This window comes from Oncorhynchus mykiss, chromosome 5, assembly GCF_057628025.1.
Source record: "Oncorhynchus mykiss isolate SJ-2025 chromosome 5, ASM5762802v1, whole genome shotgun sequence".
Classification (NCBI taxonomy): Eukaryota; Metazoa; Chordata; class Actinopteri; order Salmoniformes; family Salmonidae; genus Oncorhynchus; species Oncorhynchus mykiss.
This window is the reverse complement of record NC_143026.1, coordinates 57,232,543-57,255,000: the sequence shown is the minus strand read 5'-3', so window position 1 is coordinate 57,255,000 and position 22,458 is coordinate 57,232,543. Positions and strand designations below refer to the sequence as shown.

The following is a 22,458-nucleotide window of genomic DNA, read 5'->3' as shown; positions in this document are numbered from 1 at the left end:
CCACCAACACAGACAGTGTGGTGATGAAGGTGCAACAGTGCCTCTTCAACCACAGGAGGCTAAATTTTTTGGGCTTAGTCCCTAATACCCTCACAAACTTTTACAAATGCACTATTGAGAACACACTGTCGGGCTGTATCACCACCTGGTAAGGCAACTGCAGGGCTCTCCAGGGGGTGGTGCGGTCTGCCCAATGCATCACTGGGGGCAAAATCCCTGCCCTCCAGGACACCTACAGCACCTGATGTCACAGGAAGGCCAAAAATATCATCAAGGACATCAACCACTCGAGCCACGGTCTGTTCACCCCGCTATCATCCAGAAGGCGAGGTCAGTACAGGTGCATCAGAGCTGGGACCGAGAGACTGAAAAACAGCTTCTATCTCAAGGCCATTAGACTGTTAAATAGCCATCACTAGCCGGCTTCCACCCGGTTACGCAACCCTGCACCTTAGAAGCTGCTGCCCTATATACATAGACTTGGAATCACTGGCCACTTGTTAATCATGTTTAAATAATGTTTACGTAAGGCTTTACTCATCTCATATGTATATACTGCATTCTATTCTACTGTATTTTAGTCAAGGCCACTCCGACATTGCTCAACCTAATATTTATATATTTCTTAATTCTGTTCTTTTACTTCTAGATTTGTGTGCATTGTTGTAAATGGTTAGATTCTACTGCGCTGTTGGAGCCAGGAACACAAGAACTTCGATACACCCGCAATAACATTTGCTAAATATGTGTACGTGACCAATCAAATAAATGTGATTTTACCAACAGCTTTTGCTGTTGTATCCCAAGCAGTCTCCCCACACAGTTAGTGGAGACCAGGCTGTGTATTCTAAAAGCGTTTCAGAATAGGAGTGCTGGTCTAGGATCACGTCCCCCCACTCTCCATATCGTTTTATTAATTATGATCTAAAAGTCCAAACTGCTCCTAGATCAATCAGTTGGTCATTGTTTCTCTGGCAAACGGCGGCGAGGAGGACGCAGGGGGAGGAAACAAGGTCTGAAGCCCTAGTAGAAGCCCAGATGAGTGGAGAGGAAGAGTGAAGGAGAGAGAAAGGGAACAGGGGAGAGGTGAAGACAGCCCAAAGGCAGTAGCAAACTGGCCAGACAGTCCTAGCCATCACTTTCCTCATTGATCACTGTTAGTTTGTGCTTCACGTGTGCATCTTTCATTGGACAATTCCCCATCCCCTTCATTCATGAATGGAAAAACCTGTAGAAAATCTCCAGTTGACTTTGCCATTGACCTTTTCTATTATTTGTAAAGTTGCCATGTCCTGCCGATGTAGGTGGGAGGCCTTCCTTCCCGAAGGTGTTAGAAGGCAGAGGTGGTACTCCACACCTGGCGTGCAATATCGCCACTCTGTGTGACTTTGAAGCTGCAGCTCCACTTTCAGTCAGACCCGTTCCCCCCATCCGAAACGGAATCCCCCTGTTCCCATCCAGATCAGACCAAAGATGAATCCGTATTAAGGACACCTTAAAGATACCTTGCAATGAGCTGTAGCCTAAAATGGACTCGACTGTAAGCCCTAACACTCTTAAGTCTAAGGCATAGCTGACGTATGTTAGGATAAGTGTCACCCCCCTCCCCAATTAATACATGCACACCTCCAAAAGGAGCTTGGATAAGCAGGGGAGCAGAGGTGGGCAGGGTGGTGTTAGAAGGGGGCACGAACAGCATGCCGAGTCTGCCGCCCGATTGACATCATCCATCAACAGATGCTGCACACATATTGCGGGTGAGATGGTTGCCCCCCTCTCTCACAGAAGCCGTTTTTGAAATGCTAAAACAATAAAACAAAAGGGAAAAAGGAGAGTCGACCCCAAACCGAACCAACCCCCCTTCAACTCCCTGAACCAACCCCCCCTCAACTCCCTGAACCAACCCCCCCTCAACTCCCTGAACCAACCCCCCCCCCCAACTCCCTGAACCAACCACCCCTCAACTCCCTGAACCAACCCCCCCCCAACTCCCTGAACCAACCCCCCCTTCAACCCCCTGAACCAACCCCCCCTCAACTCCCTGAACCAACCCCCCCTCAACTCCCTGAACCAACCCCCCCTCAACTCCCTGAACCAACCCCCCAACTCCCTGAACCAACCCCCTCAACTCCCTGAACCAACCCCCCCAACTCCCTGAACCAACCCCCTCAACTCCCTGAACCAACCCCCCCAACTCCCTGAACCAGCCCCCCTCAACTCCCTGAACCAACCTCCGCCCCAACTCCCTGAACCATCCTCCGCCCCAACTCCCTGAACCAACCTCCCCCCAACTCCCTGAACCACCCCCCCCTCAACTCCCTGAACCAACCCCCCTCAACTCCCTGAACCACCACCCCTCAACTCCCTGAACCAACCTCCCCCCAACTGCCTGAACCAACCTCCCTCAACTCCCTGAACCAACCTCCCCTCAACTCCCTGAACCAATCTCCCCTCAACTCCCTGAACCAACCCCCCCTCAACTCCCTGAACCAACCCCCCCCAACTCCCTGAACCAACCACCCCTCAACTCCCTGAACCAACCCCCCCCCCCCCACTCCCTGAACCAACCCCCCCTTCAACTCCCTGAACCAACCCCTCTTCAACCCCCTGAACCAACCCCCCCTCAACTCCCTGAACCAACCCCCCCTCAACTCCCTGAACCAACCCCCCCTCAACTCCCTGAACCAACCCCCCAACTCCCTGAACCAACCCCCTCAACTCCCTGAACCAACCCCCCCAACTCCCTGAACCAACCCCCTCAACTCCCTGAACCAACCCCCCCAACTCCCTGAACCAGCCCCCCTCAACTCCCTGAACCAACCTCCGCCCCAACTCCCTGAACCAACCTCCGCCCCAACTCCCTGAACCAACCTCCCCCAACTCCCTGAACCACCCCCCCCCTCAACTCCCTGAACCAACCCCCCCAACTCCCTGAACCAACCCCCTCAACTCCCTGAACCAACCCCCCCAACTCCCTGAACCAACCCCCCCTCAACTCCCTGAACCAACCCCCCCTCAACTCCCTGAACCAACCCCCCCTCAACTCCCTGAACCAACCCCCCCAACTCCCTGAACCAGCCCCCCTCAACTCCCTGAACCAACCTCCGCCCCAACTCCCTGAACCAACCTCCGCCCCAACTCCCTGAACCAACCTCCCCCAACTCCCTGAACCACCCCCCCCCTCAACTCCCTGAACCAACCCCCCTCAACTCCCTGAACCAACCCCCCTCAACTCCCTGAACCACCACCCCTCAACTCCCTGAACCAACCTCCCCCCAACTGCCTGAACCAACCTCCCTCAACTCCCTGAACCAACCTCCCCTCAACTCCCTGAACCAACCTCCCCTCAACTCCCTGAACCAACCTCCCCTCAACTCCCTGAACCAACCTCCCCCAACTCCCTGAACCTCCACCTCTCCCACAACTCCCTGAACCACCACCTCTCCCCCAACTCCCTGAACCAACCCCCCCCTCAACTCCCTGAACCAACCCCCCCTCAACTCCCTGAACCACCCTCCCCTCAACTCCCTGAACCAACCACCCCCCAACTCCCTGAACCAACCTCCCTCAACTCCCTGAACCAACCTCCCCTCAACTCCCTGAACCAACCTCCCCTCAACTCCCTGAACCAACCTCCCCTCAACTCCCTGAACCAACCTCCCCTCAACTCCCTGAACCACCACCTCTCCCACAACTCCCTGAACCACCACCTCTCCCACAACTCCCTGAACCACCACCTCTCCCCCAACTCCCTGAACCAACCCCCCCTCAACTCCCTGAACCAACCCCCCCTCAACTCCCTGAACCACCCTCCCCTCAACTCCCTGAACCAACCTCCCCTCAACTCCCTGAACCAACCCCCCTCAACTTTTCACCCATAAAAGCCAACAGCCTTCATGTTATGCTTTCTTTCAAAGGCCTCTATATACACACACACACACACACACACACACACACACACACACACACACACACACACACACACACACACACACACACACACACACACACACACACACACCATGGTAAGAAAGTGTCTCAAGCCCACCAGCCCGCCAGCTTGCTGTTTGTTAGAAAGCAACGTGTTTATTTAGATTCCAGTGGCAGCTCCCTACCAGCCTGCCTCCGCTCCACCGCCCGGACCCCCTTGCAGAAGACCTCAGAGTGATAAATGTGACGTCTTATTCCGCCGTCTTTCTTAATGTCAAGGAACAGCACTAGGGGCTGGGAGCGAGAGAGCAGGGACGGTAAAGAGCGGGAGTGAGAGGTGTGGCTTTGAGAGGAATTGGAAAGTGAGGCAGACTCATGTGGAACTAGAGTGAGCGTAGAGAGACAAAAGGCTGCATCTCAATAGTGTAAAGTGACTACCTTCTATGTTCTGAACTCAATGATCTCCTCTGGGACGTGGCTTATTAGGTAAACATGTATGGTAAGGTAATGGTGAAGCCGATCCAATCTTTTCACCTGCTGGTGGTAATAAAGGAAAGGAGAAGAGGAGAGGAGCCACTTTAGTCTGTTGAGATGGTCCGTCAGAGGCTCTGTTTGTGGCTCCATGGCAGCATACAACACACACAGCTCAAATAGAGCTCTCTTAGAAGTGGCTTAGGCCATCGAAATCACATGTCATAATGTTATCCAATTTCCCAGGACACTGTCTCTCTGTACCCTGTCTCTTTATACTCTGTAAATTTGAGACGTTTGTGGGTGTGGGATGTCTATTAACACGCTGTCTCACACACACACACACACACACACACACACACACACACACACACACACACAGGCGTCTCCCCGTGTTGAACTCGCGGAGCCCGTCGCTGCCCTTCACGGTGCGGCATTGTGACGGGCGAGGGAGTTTGCGTCTGGGCTGCAGAAATGATTCCGCTCCATATTGCTTTTAAACAATAGCATCCCCAGCAACCATCCCGGTGTTTCGCCCATAAATGACAATGTCAGGGCTTATACACATCATCCATTATTAAGGAGGCGAGGAGCAGGGCTGCAGCCACAACGGCTAGCTGCATTGCCTTGCCGAGCATTCACAAATAGAGGGCCAGCTCTGGTCAGCCTGACGGCATAAATCAAGGGCCAGCCACAGGGACATGCATTCCCCAGTAACAGTAACTCTAGCAGTCTCCCCACAGGGACCAGAGGTAGACATCTCCCCCTCATAGACACTGCAGGCTGCAGTGGCAGAGCATTGCTTTCCCAGAGGCCTCCTGAGACGCTGTTCCTGACCAAGGAGAATATACACAGCACACGTCCCCGGGGGGGGGACACCAAGGCCTTTGGAGACTGAGTCGGAGAGAGGGGAGTGTGGCGAAGTGGGACAGTCCTGGTGGGGTTATAGGGCCGTAACATGGTTAGATTACACGCCCCCCCTCCCACGCATGTGTATGTAGCTAGTGGAGATTGAGATGAGGTTTTTCCAGTGTAGTGGAGGGATTACAGTAGACGTGTACACTGAGAAAACAGAAATGTGTTTGGGAGAGGATAAGGTGGGAGGGAGAGGAGCAGGGTCAGGGCACGTTTTTCAGCAGAACTCTGCAATATCCAGAAACCCACTATCTGTGCACCGAGCACAACGAGCACAAGCTGCCGCACATACGCTTCCTCATGATTCACTCTCTCTGCATAGAGTATCTTAGTATTTACATTACCACCAAAGCTGTGATGAATAATAGCGTTTAACACTTGTCAAATCCTCAATTTCAAGTGGTTCCTCAACATATTATTTGAGTAAAAAGAAAATATGTCGGAATAAGAATCGAGCAACAAACAAAAAAAACACCACAAAGAATAAATAAATAGTTAAAGCGCTTAGGAAGGGGAAAAAAAGGCCGGGCTCCTCAGAGGAGTGGCCCTGCTGACCTCTTTGCATCGCTGCGGTCGGTTTCACCCCCTCAACAGATGCAATAAGGAGCCTTTATCTGAGCAGCGCCCCGAGCCACAGCGGCAGGGAGCTGGGGAACCTCTGCACCAGGAAATGCTTTAGGGATCTGCTCTCTCGCACAGCGCAGCCCAGCACAGCCCCTAGTCTCCCACGGACTAGCAGGAGACTGTTTTATCTCCAGTTGCTAGGATAACAACTCTTAAGCTTCCAGCAGTCATAAGTCCTGCTGGGCCCTTTTCACTCTGCTTTTTCCCTCCGACAGAAAGAATGCCTCTCCTCTCTCGTTTTTTTTCTTTTTCTTTCACTTATATATCTAAAAGAAAATTGCCCATCCAGAATTCTGGAGTTTGTTTAAGTGTTTCTCCCCCTCCCTCAAAAAAAATATTATTGTCTTTTATGGGGGGGGGGGGGGGATGATGGCGGCAGGGAGGTATTTTATTTGCCCAAAGATTTTCCAGCCAAAGTGCCCCTTTGCTTCTGACGGACCCTGCCTCCACGCACGTTTGATTGCAGGGATTAATAAGACAAAGCGCGGTGGCGAGTTGTGGCGGAGGAGTGGCGTTCCTAATGAAATGGTAAAATAGATAAATGAGAGTGGTGGTGTGCTCCTGCTCAGAGTGACTGCCCCCCACCAGGATTAAGTGGACTCCTCCTGTTCCTTTGTGCCCGTTTCCCAGCAGCACAATCGGCCGAGAGTCAGCAGCACAAGTGGCGCGCAGCAGCCCCTCTTCGCTCTCCCTCACTCTCTTGTCCCCTGTTCCAACTCCAATGCCCCCCATCTTAGGCCCGCAATTACCAGAGCGCTCATTCAGCACACCTCTTCTCAGACAGAAGCCCCCCCCCCCTGCCCCTCTAAAATACTCCCACTCCCCTCCAAATACAACAGGAGTAACATTTACATTTGAGTTATTTAGCAGACACTCTTATCCAGAGAAACGTACAATTAGTCCTCCTAACATACTCTCAGGTTCTTCCGACTACCACAGTTTCCACAAACTGCTCTGAAGAGTTTATCCTGTAGAAATAAATGGCCCTTTATCGTTTAAGCCCATCTCTCTCCCCGTTTGTTTTCACTGTTTGGCTCCCCCCGCGTGGAAAAGTTCACTTCATCCTATTGAAAGAGTTCAAAGTTGGGGGCAGGATGGATGGATGGGGGCATTGGAGTGCAGAGATAACAGGATTTTATTATTTTTGGTCATCTGCTTTAGTTAGATTTAGCCGTAATGCCCTGGCTTGTCCTCTTGATTCGATTTGGAAGGGGGGGGGGGGTTGTGCAGTTTGTTTGTTTGCTGTGAGAGAGCCCCTGGGGGAACAGTAATCTAATGGGAGCAGCCAGCAGCACATGAAGTGACTGACCAGGTCAGTATGTCACACGCCTGCTGCCTGCCTGCCCCAGCCTGTCCAGGCCATCTCAGTGGCCTAAATACTCCCTCATGCCCAGTCACATTACTGACCTCAACTGACACTCTCTCTCCACTCAATGCCCTCTCTCCTTCCACCCATCCGCCACAGACTGAACTTGAGCTCTGAATGGAATAAACTCTGATTAGCACTGAGTAGTCAAGCCATTATCAGTGCTCAGTGCTGCTCGCACATCAGGAGCAAATCTGTAGCATTATGCTTTAATCTCTCGCTAATCTCATATTCTGTAGGAAGAGGGGGGGGGGGTCACTGTGTAACATAATGCCAGCTTTGTGGGAATGTGGTGGGAACGGTGCAGTTGTCCAACTCTGCTGGAGCACCACTTATAACCGTCTAGCCGTTGGGCCTCGTCTCCTCCTCTCTGATTCCTCCTAACGGAGGAGGGCTCCTCTGGGCCTGGGATGGGATGGGATGGGGGGGGGATCCTGAGGTCGGACAGGAGCAGACGGGAGGAACACAATTTTGTGGGGGTGGGCTTTAAGGAGGGAGGGGGAGAGTTGGGGGCACAAGGGCAGAGCTGGGGGAAGATGTAAGGATCCGCCACAGGCTGACAGCACAGCCACACAGGAAGGAGATCACAGCCGAACCACCCTCGGTTCAACATCCCCCCCCCCTCCGCCACCTCCCCTGGCTCCACAGCCCCCGGCCCCCTGCTGGACCCCTCTTCCTGGGAGGCCTGTGCACTGTGCTCTCCCCTCTGAATCAAGGGAGGGGGGGGTAAAAAATAAATATATGGAGGGAGGAAAGGCAGCAGAGCCTTATTTCGACTCTCATTGTCTCCTATTCAGACACCGGGAACGTCTTGAAATCGACATCTTAAACGTAACCTCTAACCCCTTTCCCAGTTTCGACTTGGGAATCCGCCTATGGTGTTGTTTTTATTAGCTGTATTTTTGGTTTGTTCCTCGTTGACAGGATAATCCAGAAATAGGAATGGAGGGAGGGAAGGGTGGGTGGCGAGTAAGACAGAGCCCCAGACTGAGCTGTTATCCTGGGACCAGGGCGCTCGCTCTCCCCTCTTTCCCGATTGTTGGCTCTGGGTCTGGGACCGTGGCCTTTGTTCAGCCATAATCTGCAAGTCGCTTAAAAGTAAACAGGAGATTTGCTGGCATCCACAGCCTGTGCCTGGTTTGTCTCCAGAGCAGATAACGCGGCGGGCCCTCGTGTCAGGCAAGCCTCTTGCTCCTCCACCTCCCTCCACCCACGCCATGGACAACAACCTGGCATTGCAGCAACGCAACAAAATGAGCCCGAAGTTGGACGTTCTTTTTTTTTTTGTAATGGAAGCTGTTCTAACGTTGGGAATCCAACAAACCTGCCACTTTCATGACCATTTGTTCCTCGTGTGCAGACGAGTTGTTTTAAGTAAATGAACCTGAGTGGTATGGAGTGTTACATGAATCCGTAGCGTTTATTTCCCACGTTTAATTGAACCTTTATTTATCAAGGTGTTAGAGCCAGTTCACTGCTCCAAGCAGGTTTACATTTTATACATTTTTTATCGTGCAAAGGCTCTTGGAGAGATTATTTCCCATTCAAAGAAACAACAGCCTGTTTCTCTCACTGCGGCCCGACTCCTCTAGCTCCCACTGTAATGTGATTTTGAGTAGGAGTCGTTGGAAACAACTCCGTTGTTATTTAATACATTTCGGGTGGTTTTCCCCCTGTCCTTCCCTGGGGTTTGCCCGGCAACAGAGAGCCAGGGTTCTGCTGCCACTGACGAAGGCAGTCCTCACTGTTGGCTGACACTAGAGGAGTATATTTTGGCCGACAGGATCAGGAGCGGTAAAAATAGCTGCTGGCTGTTGATAGAGCCCTGCCTGTCCGTCTAAGAGTTCAAAATCCCATAATGCGCCATCAACCACCTTAACCTCCCCTCCTCCTCGACTCCGTCCCTCCCTCCCTAGACTCTTATCTCCTCTGGGCTGGGCCAGTGTGTTCCCTACTCCTGTCGTCTGGTGGAGGAACTCTAATCTGGCCCCTGTCAACCGTCTCAGTCCCCCTAGTCAGAGTAATTAGGCTGAAACATGTGCTGGGGAATGTCAGCTGTTGTTTGCGGTTGTTTGGGTTCCTACTCCAGTTGGAAATGGTTGCATAAAGGCAGTGGGGCATAGGAAATAATCTCCCGGGGGGTTGAACCAGAACCCAAGGTTAACGCGGCGCCCACACCGCCTGTGAGAGCTGCTACTAATAGGCAGGGGGCCTCAAAGGAGATGTGTTTTACGGCTCCAGTCACGCTTAAAAGGCAAAGGTCACCGGGGGGTCGGCGGGGTCAGCCCAGGGTTTAGGGCAACCTGCTGTGGTGTCAATCCAGGTCAACGTTCGTCTGAGGGAACGAGGTGTGTAACAGGTGGCTCACTCTGACACTTCAAATAAACTGGCCAACCAGGATTTGTCAGATTGATGCAGTCGCTGCCAACCAGAGAACATTGCCTATGTGGGGACTACACACTGCCACCTCATCTTTCTCCAGTGCAGCAAAAACGCCTTGGTCACTGTATAAATGTTTTATCATTATTATTAGTGCAATGCTGTTCCCGGCCGTTTAGAGAGCCAAAGAATTGGCCGGAAGTAGGAGGAGGGCGGGTTGTCGTGAACGTCGCGCCTGAGTCAGGCTTGGCTTGACGAACAGCAACAAACCCAAGTCTTGGAAAGGTACACTGTCCACATTTGAGTGGAGTTCTAGTTGGCTCCTACTCGCGCTGCACCCGTGGTAGATTTGATAGCAAGCCCTGGGCCGGCAGCCATACTGACTGGGCTTGAGCAGAGCAGGGGCTCGTGTTGTGTGAGAGGGAAACAGCTGAGAGGAGAGCGACGGAGTCGGGCCATTTCCCTGGGCAGCAACAAGAGGGGGAGGGGGTCCCCCCTGACAGTGGCAGATCCAGGATCCACACTCACCAGTGGATGTGTTCTTCTTCTATTGCATGTACTGCTTTGTGGTCAGTGTGTCACACATACAGTAGCAACGGCTGGCCTGACCATTGTGATCAACTTTCTTCTGGGGCGGCAGCCTAGTGGTTAGAAAAAAAATCTGTCGTTCTGCCCCTGAACAAGGAAGTTAACCCACTGTTCCCCGATAGGTCGTCATTGTAAATAAGAATTGGTTCTTAACTGACTTGCCTAGTTAAATAAAGGTTAAATAACATGACCATTTTTTTATTTAAAAAAAATGTAGCCTGCCAACTGTTGACCCCTTCGCCCCAATGCTTGAATGCTTGCAATAGACATTAAGTACGGTAGCGTCCATCCCGTGTCCCGTTAGTGTATTCCTATGTGGCTTAACCTTTTGTGGAGATGGTCCAGACCAAGCTGTGTGTATGTGTGTGTGCATTTGTGTGTCAAGGCGCTTACCTCAAGACGATCAGTCAATAGACTCTCATTAACTTCACGTGCACTCTGGCTGGATAATAAGATGATTGTTGTGCAGTCTGTAATCAGAGCCTCTCGCCTTACCCACCTATTCCTCCCCAGCAACACAGACTGGGATTTATTTTTGTCCCGGTCCCTCTACATGTTATGGGGGGGGCAGACAATGCCTCCTTCATTCAGCAAGGAGTCACGGAGAGATCATCTTTACCCCACCCCCCCCTTTCTTGTATCCGCGGATGCGTCATTCGTTTGTGTGCGATCACCAACGATCAGACGTAGATTTCAATTCTCTGTTTCTGATACACTTCAACACTGAGTTATTTGAAACCAGGGGTTGGAACCTAAATAATTTCGTTTTGAACAGAAAAAATCGTTTTTTTTTGTTCCGTTCCACTGTTCCAAACAGCAAAGGAAAGTTCGAACCTAAAAAACTATCTGTTTATATCGTTCCTTTCAGTTAATTTTTAAACCTCTGAAATATACAGTACCAGTCAAAAGTTTGGGCACACCTACTTATTCCAGGGTTTTTCTTTATTTTCACAATGTTCTACATAGAGTAATAGTGAAGACACAAAACTATGGGAAAAAAAGTGTTATATATTTTATGTTTGAGATTTATTTAGAATGTAAGACAAACTTAACCAGCATGGCTACCACAGCATTCTGCAGCGATACGCCATCCCATCTGGTTTGCTCTTAGTAGGACTATCATTTGTTTTTCAACAGGACAATAACCCAACACATTTCCAGGCTGGAAAATCAGCCAACAAGTGCTCACCAAATGTGGGAATTCCTTCCAGGCTGTTGGAAAAGTATTCCAGGTGAAGCTGGTTGAGAGAATGCCAAGAGTGTGCAAACCTGTCATCAAGGTGTGGCTACTCATGAAGGGTGGCTACTTTGAAAAATCTCAAAAATAAAATATATTTTGATTTGTTTAACACTTTTTTGGTTACTACATGATTCCATATTTGTTATTTCATAGTTTTGATGTCTTCACTATTATTCTACAATGTAGAAAATAGTACAAATAAAGATATATATATATTTTTTTTTACATTTAGCTCGACATTATATTATTTAACCAATCCGTGCAGATAGAGCAGCTCGCTATGGAGCGGCGAAGCCGGCATGCTGTAGTTGTTTACATGCATTGGACAGAAAAGTGTAGGCCTTGAAGGAGGAGGCTTGGCTTGAAGTGCTGGGCATATTTTGACATGCATTATCTGAATTAGGCCCACAGAATTATACCTGTGGGCCTAATGCCAAAGTTCCTATGAAAGAACTTTAAATGTCTTTGAACTTCTGAGAGTTGGCTTAACGTTGGACCAGCTTATGTGTGCAAAGCGGCACCAGAATTAAAATAAAAACACATCTGGCCTTTTTCTAGTTTCTAAATCCGATGTTAAACGTGATACCTGTAGGATCCTTAAATTGCTTTGAAAAAGTGAATCCTTCCTCTCTTAATAAGTAAAAATCTCTCTCCCTAATATCTGAATCACGCTGGTAACATCAGTCGGCTACAGTCGACTATGCTTCGGGGAGGGGAGGGGCAGGTAGCCTGCACACACACTGTCAAAGATTTCCAGCTGGTAGACAGACACTGGAATTGGTTTCTGAGTGACAGAGTGTGGGCTTTGTATAGGCGCTTTGTTGGATTATTTGTGGGACTGAAAAAAAAGCCTGTCATGTAAAATACTGTTATTAACTGGTTACCATGCTTTTCAAATCAATATTTTTTTCCCTCACAGTTTTCGGGTTATGTTCCCTCAACCGGTTCCAAATCCTCTTTGAAACAAAAATAAAATATGACAATAAACCTTTTCTAGCTTCTGTTCGTTTAAAATTCATTTCCCCCCCCCTATCAGATAACTCTCATTGGATGATTCATAAGAGCTGGGATCTCCAGGCACTTGGCTTTTAGCGCAAAGCCCTGTGAACTGCAGCTGTGAGTCTGTTTCTGCTGTCGTTTGGGCCAGAGTGTTATTTATTATTCAGTGAAAGCTATTACTGTGGATAAGAGGCTCCTCTCAGGCCTGTATCGATTGCTTTAATTGCCCCGAAAGATTGTCAACTCTTAAGATAGATATTAAAGGAAGCTGCCAGGATGCATGGCAATAGGGATGGAGGCAGGGATGAGGAGGGGTTGGCCCAAAGCAGGAGAAGGGCGAGAAACATCCCTGACCTCCATGTAGCACTGATAGAGGAATCAATAATGTCTTGTGAATATCCCAGGCATTCGCTCACAGACGCAGGACGGGGAGAAAAAATGGGGGAGAGGAGCAACATCCAGCCGTCCTCACCCATCGATCAATATGTATGGGAGAAGAGCTCGAGGGAGCGAGTGAGAGAAGAGGGAGAGGGATGCCATTACTGTCATAGAGGAGTCCCAACCGTCAGCAAGGCACCGTGGGCTGACCTGCAAAAGGAACACCAACGTCCCCCTCTCGTGTGGAGGCGACGTGGTCAATGCACCACACGCTACGGTTGGGATCACACGTAGGAGTGTGAGATGTAATCCAACTGGTGGCTTTTGCTGCTCGGAGATAGATGGAACTGCGATAGGAGGGAGGGAGGGGGAGAGGAGAGCTGCTGTGGCAACAACTGCGAGCTGCTCTTTACAGACTCGGTTTCTGCTCTTGATTCTGATCTGATTTTCCCCCCAACAGAAAGCGGTCATCTAAGACGTCGTTCACTCACCACACCCAGTCTTTAGCCCACAGCATGGCCCCCCCTTTGACGGTCACGGATCTGACCAGCCACTTACTCTACTGTACTCCACCAAGTCAGCGTGGCCCTGGCCACATGACCTAACCACATCTCCACTCATCAGTACCAGGCTCATCTATCCTAATAGCATCGTCAGTTAGAGTATTGTATGACGTTGTCTTTATTACCCTGAGTAATACTACCTGTGGAAAAGGTACTGTGAACAAATCTATTGATAAATGAATCAACTCTTCATTGAGTGACCCAGGAACCAGGAAAAGGTATCCCCTGGAGAAAGATGTCGGTTAGGTCAAGATATTGTGTCTAAAACAGAGAAGTGAAGCTTAGCATTGCCCCACGGGAGCTTTGAGACATCTCGCCGTCAGCCAGACCCGGGCCTTCTGAAAGCCTTCGGCTGCATGGCACTGTCAGGACAGATGGAATGGATCACTCCATGCACAGTGAATAGCAGCTAAGTCTTTGGCCGGGCCATCATTTTGATGTTGGGGATGCTGCTTACGGTACTTAACCTAAATTGCACACGCTTGTCAGCCATTAGCAGATACTTCGACAGCAAAGTGTGACATCAAAAGTGTGACATTGCAGTTCGTTAAGCTATTACTTTGATAGGTTGAAGTCTAACTCTTGACGGTTGTAAAAAAATAAACTAAAAAATAATGTTTTGGGGTAGTGATTTTGAATTGACTGTAACCTAGTGGGGTGGAGGGAAACAACCGTTTGACAAGGTACAGTACAAGGCCTTGGGACGCCTCAGGTCGTCCTCAAAGAGCAACTTGTCTGCGGGTTGGCAGACAAGCTGCTCTCCCAACTCTAGTTTCCCCTCTTGCCTAAAGCACACAGGTGCGATTAAGGAGGAAATCTAGCACTAATCTTGCAATCCCTGTCTGATTTATAGCTATTAGCCTCAGCATGACAGAAGCAAAAACGAAAGGGGGGAGGTGGACGCTCCACTTCACCCAAAAGAGTGACGGGGGATCCCTCATCCTGTTAGGGTGATGTCATTGTCACCGTCTACCCAAACCTCCTGCCACTCAGACTTGTCACACTCGCCCATTCCCTCCCTCCAGTGCACACAAGGTCACTGTGAGCGAGTGAGAGAAGAAGATAAGGAGTGGCTGAGGAGGAAAGGTGGTGGCGGTGAGGGCTGGTGGTGTGGCGGCATCTGACCACATCCGGTTGCACTGGGACCTTCCGCACACTTGGATTAGCCATCACTAAGCCCTACCCACCATCCCTCTTAACCTCCCCCTCGCCGCTGATTGGCCCTGGCCACCCTATTAGTTCATATGGTCTGGCGGTCATGTGATTAATAGAGGGTCAGCTGGCTTGGGGTGGCGGGTGGGGGGGTGAAGGAGAGGAGCCACTGGGTTTGTGTGACCTTTCCTCAGGATAAAGCGAAGCAGGGAAGGACAGAGCAGGGTTACTGGGGGGGGGGGGGGGGGGTGGCAGGACAGCAAGGCTTATAGGGCCAGCGGAAGGGATGTGGGGTGAAGGTCCCAGACGAGTTTAACCCCCAGGAGCTTGGATTGGACTTCATCTGCTGTTCCCCTCCCGGCAGTCTTTACCTATTGATGTCCCAACTTCACCCACTGTCCCCTACCCTAACCTGCACAGACTAGCAATGTTGATGCACGTGCAGGTGTGTTACATGGTTGATATATCTTGACGAGATTATCCAGCTTTCATTTTGGTCTCACGGCATGTCAGGTAACACAACTTCAGAAGGGAGTCCAGACTCAAGCCCTCTTCCAAGTTTGCCAACTCCTTCCTCCCTGAGGAAAGCATTATACCACCTCCCCTCCCAAAAATAAGTCGATAACCATCAAGTTGATGGGAGTGAAAATGACTGGAGCCCCATTAGAAATTAGCTGTAGATTTCTGCTGCCTGCCTGGCCTGCTAGCTGTCCGTCTCTTATGTATGGCTGCAGCTCACCCCGCTGTCCTCAGCACTCCCATTAAAACCCCTCTTCCAATCCAAGGCATCCAAAAGATTTGAGAATGACCTTGCGGTGTTCCTGGCCTACTTTGTGAGTGCTCGGGATAATTTATATATAAAAGGGGGGGGGGGGGGGGGGGGGGTTGAAAAATGGCCATTTCCATCTTTAGGTGGTCGGGGCTCTCCATTATCAAAATGGGCTGAGTCACCGTACCGCGGGAATCTTAATGAGCAGAGCACCCAGGCCCGAGCCCAGAGAGAGCACAGTCTCTCTCTCTCTCGCTCTCTCTCGCAGTCTCTCTCTCTCTCTCGTTCTCATCCCTCCCTCTCTTTGCTCTCTAGTTTTTCTGATGCAACCGATTATGCACCAGATGAACCCATTGATTCATTGGAAACATGGCCACGTTTTGCCACTGTTCATGGACCTTTTGTTTTATACTTGTGTATCCTCGTGTACTGATTGACATGTTTAGCATGCATCGTGATGTATTTATTTACATAGGAATATTTTCATGAAAGTTGAACAGTGACGTGGCCCCTCTTAAATAGATTTTCATTCCGATTTGAACAGGGTTTGGACCGAAGTGCGATTTCACATGGCTCCTCTTCAAATTGGACAGGAAGCTGGGGAAACGTGGCAATCGTGTATGGTTTGAATTAGGCTGTTCTAGTGTATGCTTTTTGTACGTGAGGCAGAGAGAGAGAGAGGCAGGGACGTACAGTAGACAAAGGCAGTAGCAACTTGTCGAAAACGAGCTGTGGTTTTCCCCCCTCTCCTTGTTTTGCCTTCCCCTTGTGCAGCTGGTTTGGTGGATGAAGTATCTCCTAACCACACACCGCCCCTCCCGTCACCACAGCCATGGCAGTTCCAAACCTCCTCACTCCCTCCCTTATTCCTTCCTTGCCTGCTGGAAAACTCTCACTAGACCTCCTGCCTCTTTCTCGACCCAGACACAGCCAAGCTGTTCTCCCCCTCCCCAAAAAAACTCCCCGATCCCATTTGCCTTAGCTCTCATTGCGTGCTCTCTTGTCGTTTTTCATACCTGGTGGCAACTCAAAAACAAACATCCCCAGTGAATTCCAGGGGAATTTGTAGGTAGGTAAGCCACAAAACCCCATCTGTGGGGGAGCCCGAGGAGCCTAACCGTTACGTTTGGTTCGCCCCCAGACAGGAAAAAGCAGCTCTCAAATCCTCTCCAACAATAATGAGCCTAACGCTGGCAGATCAGCCGCCTTATCCTTGCTAAGGTTGTTAGCGTGCCGGAACAAGTCGTTCCTCTTGCACTGTAAGTACTTTACAAGGGAGAGCAGCTGTTCCTCCCACCAACCCGCGAATCGTCCAAAGTATTTCGGTTCCAGGTATTCAAAATCACGATGGCTTAGGAGACATCGGCGATAGCCTCGCTATCTAGTTACAGCGGTTTGTTGCCACGGGGGGAGACTCTGAACTGCGTCGGTTAAACAATGGAAAGATTCCTCACCAGTACCGTGCATTGACATGGCTGAGAGCCACGTCCTCGGCGGAGGCTTTGAACTTGGCTCCCACTCTGTATAAGGTGTCATCGAGTTCATCAGTTGTACATAAACATTTGGATGATTTGCTCAGTTGTCGCTGGGTACAGAACTGAATCAAGGCATTGTTGTCCAGCAGAACTATCAGCCTACAGTACATAGGTTGGAGTTCTTGTGTGGACCGAACCAGCTAAATGAGGTACGATAGTAGTGAGGCACAAGGTTGTCACATCATCGCAGTGAGGGATTGGTGTGACGCCCATTAAACGTAAGCTTAAAGGGGGAAAAAATGAATCAGCTGAAGACAGGAGCAGGGCCGGACTACCGCATTTACGTACCCGGGCACTGATCTGTTTTATAATGCTCTTCTACACATTTTGTTATGAGGCTGAGAAAATGCTGCAGTTTTTAAGCTAATTTCCTGCAATCCGACACTTTTTGCCATTGGGCTGAGAATTTGTTTTGGCTTTTTTTTTAATAGCATCTCATGCTTTTGTTCACATTTTGCCATGAGGCTGAGAGAAATGTGCAAACAAGCTAATTTCCTGGGCCCAGATAGCATATGGAGTTGGGGGCCCCGGGGCACGTGCCCTACGTACCCGTTTGGTAATCTGGCCCTGGATTGGAGTCCAAACAGAGTCCGTAGAAGGAGATGGTCAAGACAAATATGGCCGAATATTTGAAGCAGAGAGGGCCACGATCCAAAATCATACAGAGAATTGTATCAACCTGTTTCTATGGTGGATATTTCCCCTTATGATTTACAACGCCTGATCATTAGGTTTTTAGGGCCCACACTGCCTTAATATAAATCTTAATTAAGGTGAAAGTGAGAGGAAAACTCCACAGAGTACATGATTTAATGGGATGGGTGGCTGGGGGAGCAACTAATCCGCTGAATACTGAGTAGACCTCCCTGATCTTTCTCTCTCATTCTCTCTCCCCCCTCTCTCATCCACCACCCCCCCACCCCACCCCACCCCCATCATCCCAGGGTTAGGTTGATCAGAATCACCCCCTATTACTTGTTCCCCACGGGCTCGGTAGCTTACTGTAGCTTTCCCCAATCCAGAGTACAAGACCTGGAATCCCCCCAGCTGGTGCTGTTAAAAATAACGTACTGTGTCTACATCTTTGTCTCGCTAAGCTGAATGTAAGATCATTGTAAGAGCAGCGAACGTCTTACTTGTTCTAACCAGAGTGGCACCTCTAGCCTCTCAGCTGACTTCGCCATATCGACAGGGACTCGAGCTTGTACCCCTTGGCCTGCCCTGCTCGCACCCTCGCTCGTTTTTTTAGCATGCCGCTGACACGAGACTGTGATGTCACACAAAGCTGCCTGACTGTATCGTGTGACTGGTGTTGTGTGTGTAAGGGACGGACAAGCACAGAAAGGAGGGGGTCTCCGGCACAGCCCTGGCCTGTATGCGCCAGTCCCCCTGCCTTACAGATGCCAGTACAGATGGGACCCCCATACCTGCCTGCATGGCTAATGAGTCCGGATGGTATTTCCCCCCTTATAAACCATAAATATGTAATTTGTTCAGCTGTCACCATTAAATATGGATGTGAGAGACAGCAATTGTTTTGGGTCATAAACAGCGTGCCACCGCACATCAAGAGTGGAGCGCTCGGGAAACGCGAAAATAACGAGAACAATAGTATTCGTTTGAGAGATGGAGAAGGATGGAGCCGAGGGTGCCTCGACCAGGCTTTGGAGGCTGTCAGTCATGCGGAGGGGGATTCCATATCTACTGCGGAGAGAGACTGAAGAGACTAGATGGTTCTCAGAGTGGCTATCAGTGGCTGCTGCTGCTCGGTCTGTTTGCCCTGGGAGAGATGACACCCTCCTCTGTCTGTGTCTAAGTGTGAGTGGGCGGCTTGCTGACCAGAGCAATCCAGGGAGCCACGCCCCTTTCCACAAAACCATCCGTCTTTGTTTTTCTCCCTTTTCTCCCACTTTCACCACTCCGTCAGAAAGGTTGAAATGTTAGTTTCTTTACTCAACCTGCTTTCTTCCCGAAATTGGATGCCATGGGGAGCAGTTTACGATAGAACCACCAGAGTTTGACCATGTTTCTCCATACTAGTCCACTGGGTGCACACCGCACTGCCCACTCTGGCCAGAGAGCGAGACAGAGATACTCCTTTGTTCCGCCTCCACCCCAAACAGCCAATAGTGAAAGAGCCAAGAGCCCAGTGGGAGTCAACCAGCGTCCACACTGGTTTCCTAATTGCCTCTTTTAATAGCTCCAGCCCCACCATCCCCAGCTCCCAGCAGTGGTCCTCTCTCCACTGTCCTTAGGCTGCTCGCTGGGTAAGACAATCAGTTTAACCTGGGCCCTGTGGCCCTAGGGTCAGCTGGGCGGAAGGGATCCACCGTGATCCTTTCCACAGAACATTCCACCGTGATCCTCTTTCATATGATTCACTGATGCTGCCTGGCCGAGCCAGCAGAAGCCAGCGGCCCTGATACGATTAGGTTCCCCGCGGGCCATCTTGTCCCCCCCCCCCCCCCCCGAGGACCGGGGAGCTATGTCAGCAAAGCCCCATTTGACTAAATCCTCATTGGAGGTGACAGTGGACCTAGGACACTTAAGCCCAGTGACTGTTTCTACCACACGTCAACTGGAGATCTGACGTTTCCCGGCTAGTACGACTTCTAATCAGTAGAAAGTCATTGGGTTCCTTCCATACCTCCATTGGTAGCACAGAGCAGCTGGCCGGGGTCAAGTCCACACATACTGGAGATCTGCTGTTCGGAGCTCAGTGGAGAAGGATCCTCCTTCTGCCTCTGCTTACTGCAGTAGTAGTAACTCATGGTGCAAAATTCTGCTCACTTTCTCCACATTCCAGAGGATCTGGGGGAGCCTACTGGAATTTTGCTAAAGGTAGCTCTAGGTAGCAACCAGCTGGTAAGTAGTGGTGCTAGCACAGTGTACAGTAGGGCTTAAAATCCAACTAAAAGTAATGTTAGGTCAGCCATAATGTTTACATTGTGGTTTCCCCGCTTCCTCCCATGCCGTCTCATATTATCATGACCAGTATGTTGACCATACGAGACTTGTCATCCTTTATCACCCTACAGACGTGCAGCCACACTGATTTATGCTCTAAGAACACCATTTGCGGTGGAGTTATTTTAATGGTAGGGCATGTGCTTATATCTGAATGTCAATATTAGAAAACGAACTGTTCGGTGGTTCTGAAGCGCTGTGCCGTTTCAGTTCTTCTCTGGTGTGTATTTCCGTGACTCGAAATCCTTGTAAATGTTCATACGTATCGACAGCAGAACACGCGAAGGCCTTATGTCTCATGTTTTACATGGCCCCTTTCTCTCAGAGCGTCTACATCTTGCCTCGTGCAACTGCTGCCGTTTGGAATAGAGTCTTATTGGAGGTCTGTCGCTAAGTGGGTGCTTTCTGTTAACCAGACATTTGTCTGTATATGCAGTGTGACTATACGGTGAGCAGAGGGTTGGTTTGGTTCTCCCTCCCAGTCCCAGTACATTCTTCCCAGTTGAGTGACCTGCCTGGCAGTGACTGGTGTTACTGGGGTGGCAGCTCCGCTCAAACTTTAGCCTCCAGGCAAATATTTGTGTTTTTCATGCATGCGGCGTTGAACTGCACTGAGCCAGTGCCGGTTGGGGATTTATTGTGAGTGTGTGTGTGTGTGTGTGTGTGTGTACACTTTGAGTGTGCGTGTGTAGGTGTGTCTTGTTGCCCCGGTCGGATGCCCCTGGGCCAGCCAGTGTTGTCATGTCAGCCCCCCTGAGGGGATCTGAGCCTGTTAACTCGTGTGTGTGTGTGTGTGTGTGTGTGTGTGTGTTCACGTGTCCCTCTGCCAGCCAAAAGTCCAGGGGTTCTCTGGGCTCCGGCTCCCGGACACTGCACAGTTAATGTTTTTTCCTGGCCCACTTTCAAACTTCCCCTCAACCTCCCGTACCAGCCAGCCCAGCGCTGAACAAAAAAAAACAAGCTTGCTTCATCTGTTTCTACTCAAACCTTTCCCCACTCTCACTTTCCCAGTTTTTCGATAAAAAAAAAATTGTGAAGAAAATAAGTCTTTAAAAGAAAGAGCTGTAGGTTTTCCTGCTTTTTGGCACACTTTCGACGGCAGCCATTTTAAGATTGGAGCAAGAGAGTGGGAGAGAGAGGAGGGAGAGAGGGAGAAAGAGAATGTCGCTCTCAGCCCTCCTTACATGGCGGATAGATTTGCTCCGCTTCCTGACCAATCGTAGGTGGCCATAGGATCATGTGACGTGCCACGATAGCACAGTCTCCTGCAGCAGACAATCCTTCTATTTTCCCCTCTTTCTCTCCCTCTCTTTCCTCCCCTTTCTGGAAAGACTGCTCAAATGTCCTCAGTCTGAATCTTGTTTCCAATGACAGTTAGAAAGCATTTTGGGTCCTTTCCGAACGGGGTACAACAAACTCCTCTCGCTTCAGGACAGGCTGGCTTTCCAGCGTAGAAGCTTCGCTCGGGAGGAAAAGTTTTGTGAGCGGTCGCACAGCTCTAGCGCTGCACACATTCTTCATGTTTCATGGATTTCCCTTCCTGGCCTGAGTCCAAGAGCTAGGGATAGGGCTGGGGTGAAGAGAGTGAGGTGGGGGGGCAGAGAGACTCTTACTCTAAAAAGAGAACTTAGTGGTCTGACACACCAATTTCTTTCTTTTTTCTGTTACTTCCTCTCTCCTTTTCCTCCCCTGGCCTGTAACCAAGCATGAAGAGATTAGTGCCAAATTTCAACAAAATAACAAATGATGATGTAATGAGTCGCCTGCGTAACAAATGCCTCAGTGCTCCGGGAGAGCCACCAAGCCAGTACCTAATGAGGTGTGTGTGTGTGTGTGTGTGTGTGTGTGTGTGTGTGTGTGTGTGTGTGTGCGTGTGTGCGCACACGTTCACCTGGTGTCCTGTGGATACACACACTGCCCTTTTGCCTATTCCTGCACCACCAGTTGCTAGCTGTTTCCTAATCAATGAATATCTCCCTCTTGCCTCATGTCTAATTTCCACAGCGATCCCACTAACTCTTCACCCAGACAGTTTCAGACTTGCTCGTGCTCAACTTTGCCGTCTTTTGTGTATTTATTAGAAATGTTCCGAACATTTCTTGCCGGGAAGCCAGACAGTGCAATACTTGTTAACTAAACAATGCATCAGGGAGGCCACATTTTCTTTTTGGTGCATTTCAATATCAGATCCATTTTTATCTCCAGTCCAGCTCTTCCCTCCCTCTAATTCCAGATGAAGTCATGTGTAGTGAAATGTCATTAGGATAGATTTTTTTAACCCCGGTTCAAAATGGAATTGGAGTTGTATAGTAGGACCCCCCAAACCCCCAGCTCTCTCCAGAAGTGGTTCGAAGTCTAAGTGGAGCTGTCTGTTTTCTTCCGTTTGGTGTCTAGTGAATGCGGCCCAGGTTTCTAAAGGCCTCTGGGCCGGAACTTTCCATGTCACTCCTCTCCTCCTTGTGCTTGTGTTGTGGCTGTAAACAAACGGCCAAGTGGTCGGCTTCTGTGGTCAACTCTCTAAACGTTCTGTTCATGTTTCTCATTTCCATTCCCAGTGGGAGCCCCGGGGATTACATTTTTGT

At 50.0% G+C, this 22,458-nt stretch overlaps 1 protein-coding gene across 30 annotated transcripts in view; it reads left to right on the top strand.

Moving 5' to 3' along the window:
- Positions 1-22,458, top strand: part of nfia (nuclear factor I/A) — a 180,370-nt gene that overhangs the window by 74,105 nt on the left and 83,807 nt on the right. The window lies entirely within an intron of this gene.